The sequence below is a fragment of the Octopus bimaculoides genome, chromosome 21 (genome assembly GCF_001194135.2).
Source record: "Octopus bimaculoides isolate UCB-OBI-ISO-001 chromosome 21, ASM119413v2, whole genome shotgun sequence".
Classification (NCBI taxonomy): Eukaryota; Metazoa; Mollusca; class Cephalopoda; order Octopoda; family Octopodidae; genus Octopus; species Octopus bimaculoides.
The window spans coordinates 33,637,555-33,643,922 of record NC_069001.1 but is presented as its reverse complement, the minus strand read 5'-3'; positions in this window follow the sequence as shown (position 1 = coordinate 33,643,922).

Below are 6,368 nucleotides of genomic sequence, written 5' to 3'. Positions count from 1 at the left end.
TCTCTCGCTGTTATGGAAGTTGCGTTCGAGGAAGTTGGAGTGGAAATTTACATCCAGAGGTGAACGGTCAAAATGGCACAAGTGAAAAAATAGGTAAAAATGGCACAAGAAGCTTATTGAAATATACACTATTTACAGAAGAAGTAGAATAAAGGTTGTCTAATTTAAAAACTGGTTTTGAATAAAATCTATTTTCTTAATATAGATTTATACGTTTAAAATTTATGGAAAAGCAATTACAGTAGAACCTCGCACTACGAGTGCACCATTGTATGAGTAATTTGCTGTACGAGCCGAGACTTGTGCGAACTTTTGTCTTGAAATGCGAGCAGAAATCTGCAGAACGAACAAGTTTCATACAAGCGACCGCAAATTCGGCGCTGAGCTCGCACGTTCTCCCAACATGCGCAACCTCCGCTCGCTCAGTTAACATGTTTATCTCGTTGTGGTAGCATCCCTGTTGTGTTTTTCCCAGTGTTTTTGACAAGATCAAGAACGAAGAGATCATACGGCGTGCTGGCCTGCCTCTAATGACGAAAATCCTCATTGATAGAAATTTATGTTGGTTGGGCTACGTACACAAGATGGACAACAACAGACTCCTCAGACAATTCCTTGACTCCCAACAATGGAATTGAAAAAAACATGGAAGACCTAGACTGAGATACAAAGATACTGGGAAAAGGTACTTGAAATGGAAAGGAATTGGTCAAAATAAATGGTGAACCAAAGCGAAAATCCGACCAATATGGGGGGATGATTATCAAATCATTCCAAAGCTATGAACATAGTGACGACGATTGACTGTAGATAATTCTATCTTTCAGAAGTCCATTTTCTGTTGTTATATACAATATAAAAGGAAAATTTTCTTAGAATTCATCATCGCTATCGTCCTAATGAGAAATCTCTTAATTTCCTATAAATGGATGCCACAGTCGATCATATAGTTTTCAGTAACGTAGCACGGATTATCAGTATGTAGTGCTAAAGTCCTTTTTGATACCCCACGTGAACAGATATGATAGGCCTGAGGTAAAGCAACAAGTTCGTTAACAAGCTTTTATCGGAGCCAATATTTTAACTCAAACAAAAAAAATTGTTTCACTTCTCACAGTGGCGTTGATACGATGTGTGCACCCTGGATAGTCCTTGAATTTGTCGTCTCAATCACCCGGGTCTCCCCACCACACACACAGATCCTATCTTCATAAAATCGCCCCACCCGGGGAGAATTCCTTCACACATATATACACCAAACTACGCTGCTTTCCTCTTTTCTTCTCTTCACAATTTTTGCTTCATCAGTGAGGTGAAACTTCACACTTGTGAAGTTTCCACTTTCTTCGGTTCTTCTGTAAAACTGTTTCTCTGTCTCTTGTGCATCATCACGTCCTTTGACTTTCCAACAAACAGGTCTGGATCATTTTATTAAACAATATCACATTGGAAATAAAAAACTATCGATGACTTCGTTTTTTTCATTGATTTCTTTTTCGAATGCTATATCAATCACATCATTCACAAACAACCAATATGCCGGCCCCTTCTTACGTACATAACTTTATTAATTTCATTAGACGACGCGCTGTCTGCAAGTCTTACATTATAGAGGAAAAGAGCGAAAAGACAAGTAAAACTATTGACCAGCAATTATAAAACGTATCGCATAACGAAAAAACGTTTTACACTAACACAGACATATTTTCCAGGTGAACTATTTTATAAGTAACACCGCTCTTTGATGCGCCATGTGAAAAGGTTAACCTTGTTTTAGGCCAACAGTATTTACTTCCCAGTAAGTAATGGGAACGTATTTCTTCTTTCAAATATTTCAATATTGTTATTCGGTATTATTTATATTATCTTCATTGTTGAGTCTGTGTTTAATAACATCAATATTTCGGTAGTTTTGTTACAAATATCCCGGCCGGACATGTTCCTGCTGAGTTGTCAACATTAACAGATGTTGTTGACAACTTTAAAGTTATTTAATTATTTCACTCCTTTAATTTCATAACTATGGTTTAATCTTCTGTTGCTTTTTCCCCCTCTAATTATTTGGCCAGTTGATGGTAACTTATAAAGATTCTAGGACAAACTTTTTGCTGTATTCAGTTAGGTTATGAGTTCAAATCTCATTCGAGTCCACTTTGCTTTGCATTCTCCGTCATTTCCTTCTTGTGATCCAAGTTAAAGACGAGACAGAATCGCACACGGACCATGGTTACATCATATTTTTGTGTCAGATTGGATAAAAAGTGAAACTTTAAAGACAGAAAATGAAAACATGAGAGCGGGAATGAAGATGGTAAAATGTAGTTAATTTCTGATTTATGCTGCTGCAACAATTATGTGCATTATTATTTTTTTAAATAATTTTCATAAGGTTATAAAACAGTCACTATTAAACGTATTGGAAATTTCACATACTAAAATTTTTCAAATGAATATATAGAATTCATTTTTACAAAGAATAAGATTCTCCCAACATGTTATCGGTTGCTAAATTTAGTTCTTCACATATGTTCGTGAAGAGAACGAAATATCACACGTCCCACGTCATTTTTTTTTTTTTTTTTTAGCAACCATCACCAACTGTTTGTCATCTATGTTCAGACTCTTGTTGCAGCAACCAACTGTTTGTCATCTATGTTCAGACTCTTGTTGCAGCAACGTATATAGAGAAACTAAGTACATTTCGTTGTTTCCGTTTAGGTTTTTAATTTACCATTTTCAATCTGATATGGATGTAGGACTTAAATCCTTTTACGATCAGTATTATAAATGTCCAACTTTTGAGCGCTTTGTCGTTTCCAAGATCTGATGAAAGTGCATTTACCGTGTTATGGTCAGGTCAATCTGTATAAATATTATTGAGGGCGACAATAAAGTTTTATTTGGTTTATTTTTCGTACAACCTGTAAAACTAATCCAATATCTTGTAATATATTGTTAAATTCATCATTTAAAAATGTATAACACCCCAAACTAAAAGATCGATTCTAATTATGTAGGATAAATGTCATCTATCTCATTTCTCTTGACATAATTCCACTGCATTTACGGTTTGTAGTTGCACGAGGAAGTAGATCAAAGACGGGAATAATTGATCATCGGGTACTTAAAACTAATCAGATTGATGGTTTTGTATAGCGTCCAGAGATCGCTTTCAACACTAAAGGAATGTTACGCTACATCTAACAGCGTTGCGTTTATTCTATCATCTAATGCAACCAGAAAAAAAAAACACCTTAACTAACTTCCTGGACTCTAACGAGTTTTCATGGAATGGCAAATATTAGTGTCCGACTGAGTTCTTTCATCAGTTTCAACAGTGGGACCAATGTCACCGAATTGAATCGGATTTTGAATAATATGCTCTGTGTATAACAGCAGGGTTACTTTCACGTTCGTCATGTCATATGCGCAATAACACATGAGATTGATGACTTGTAACGAAATAGTTTTCCTTGGGAAATATAGCTGTTTGCGATGATAATTTCTCGTGACAAACGTGTGGTACACCTCAATTATTATCTTTCTACACAATGCAAGGTATACGATGGGCTTCGTGGTTCTAACCACAACCAGGACAAAGTTGAATGCAATGTGTCTTGTGTATTCACAGTTGATCGATCTCGTCTGCCAACTTTTAATATACTTGGGTTAGTTTACTGCTATTCTTTGCTCGCGTTAATTAGGATTGTAATAAAAGTATTTGGTTGATCTAACATCGGCATACCTTCACAAGTGTGCCTCCCCCTTCCCCCGGACTTTGTTTCCTCATAACTTTCAGAAAAATGGGTATATTTTTATGAAATTTTCTACAAGTGCTTTTCAGATGGTGTAGATTACGATTAATTTAATATGAAAAAAAAAAAAAAAAAAGTGATGGGCCCCACTGATACACACTGACACACATTCAGTATGTTTACAGAATGAATCTTGAAATTTTGAAAGAATTATGATGTGTTAGTATGACTGTACGCGCCCGTCGTGTTTCACATTGATTTCCAATATGATCGTCATCTGCATACTCCGAAAAGCATTTGTAGAGAATTTCATTTCCATTTTAACCCATTTTTCTGAAAGTTATGAGGAAACAAAACCAACTCGTGTGAATTTTCCGAAACTTCCCTTCCTGCTCTGGGAAGAAAACAATTTTCTTACAATAAATTTCATATAAACAGAATCTACAATACCTGAAGCGTATTTGTAGAAAACTTCATCAAAATATATATTTTTTGAAAATTATGAAGGAACAAAGTCAGTGGGGGGTAGAATTATGTAGGTATGCCCTAACTTCAGTACCTCACTGGATGTAGTAACTAGCTATCACCCAACTGCCCACTATGTCTTCATTCCTTAATAGTTTTATTTTCTACTTTTGGCCTCATATTTTTGGTAAACAAAAATATATTTACTTTTTCATCTGAAAATTAAACATATAAGTAAATACTTTTATTTTCATGGGAGTCTGGAAACAAAGGATCTGCAAAAGTTTTTCTGTTATTAAACCAATGAAATTCTTTGTCATATATCATCTATTCCACTTACCTTGTTTCTTGTTTTTTTTCAGTGCTCTGAAGATCCGGACTTTTGGTTTCCCCATTTAAGGAAGGTCTCCAAGTACCTTTTGGGGATCATTCACTTTTTGTAACTGCCTTAACTGCATATCACTTGAATTTCAACATTGGAATATGGTATTTGCCTTAATGATATCTTTGGTGTTTGATAGTTTTGATTATAATCTGTTTGCCAAAGAAGTAAATCTCACTTTAATCTTCTTCTTTGACCTGGCTTGGAAATTGGGACAAGAAATTCCATCATTATTAACCATTGCACTTACAATGGTCAGCATCTCTGAGGAGGAGTAATAGTGTCCACAAGAACAACACTATCAATTTGATCATCTTTTGTGGACCCAACCATGCAGCAAATATCTTCCTTCCAACTTTATTGGACTAATTTGGTGCGGACTGAATTCATGCTAAATGACTTGTCATGGAGATTTTAGCTGTTTATGACTACTCAAGTTGTATTTTTTCCTATCAATTACTCGTATGCATGTCAGTGTAGTTTGATTTCCTCTTTTGACAGTGAATGAATGGATGTAAGCTATCTCTAAATCATAAAAATATTATTAACACAAACATACATACATCTATATTGCAGTTTCACAGTAACTTTGCATAGTAGCATGGCTGCAACAGTATTTTTTTTTTAATGGTAGCAGTTGTTCTTCACACTTGGAGAGACCCTTCTGCTAAATCATTCTAATATGATTTAATAATGCTGAGTTTAAACCTGAGGCAAGTAGAGGTTTGTGTTGCCCTGAAGTTTGAACTCATAACCATGAGGTTAGCTGTGCAGCACCTTAAGCTCACTAATATTATTAATCAAGGCAGTGAGCTGGTGGCACCATTACCATGCTGGACAAAATGCTTTGCAGCATTTCTTCTGGCTTCACATTCTTAGTTCAAATGCCACCAAGGTCAACTTTGCCTTTCATCTTTTTGCCATCGATAACATAAGTACCAGTGGAACACTGGAGTCAATGTAATTGACTTGTCCCCTCCCCACAAATTTCAGGCCTTATATTTCTTATACATAAATATTCTCTATATTGCAAGTATTTGTTACTAACACTTTATAATAACTAAGAAAAAGGTTTTTACTTTTCCATTTTTACTATTTTTTCAACACAAGATTTAATTTCAAATAGACTTTGATCAGCTTGTTTTTAGTTTTTTTTGTTGTCTTTCTACTGTCAATTTCTAATTAAAGTATTGTACTCTACTTGACCTCAGTCAGTCTTCAGCATAAAACAATTGACACTTCTACCCCAAGACTAAATGAAGGATAAACCGACAGTGGAAACAATAGGTTAACATTAAAAATATACTCAATTTTAAAAATTCAATTCACTTATAAAATAACAATCACACATGCATTCTCTCTCTCTCTGAATATTTGGAGAACTACTCACATATATTTTGGACAGTGCTACTGCTGCTGGACGTATATGCATCCTAGACTGCAACCAAAAGAAGGACAGTGAATAGCATGGTAATGATTCGTTTAGCAACCTGCTGCAATCCTAGTCTCACAGATGTGCATTTTCCTCTTCTGTTGCTACTACAATGGCCTATGAGCTTCAAAACTGTTAGTTGTATATCCTCTCCTCCCAGACACAACTGTCTCTCATTTTCCTGACACTTTTACTAGATCTCACCTCCCAGGCCCTGCATGGAACAAATATCCCTTATTCTTTCTTACCAGGACTGTGAATATCAGTTTGTGAGTGAGGCCTGCACAGATCATGGCCACTGCCCCTCCATCCCTGATTAAATTATATCAACCCC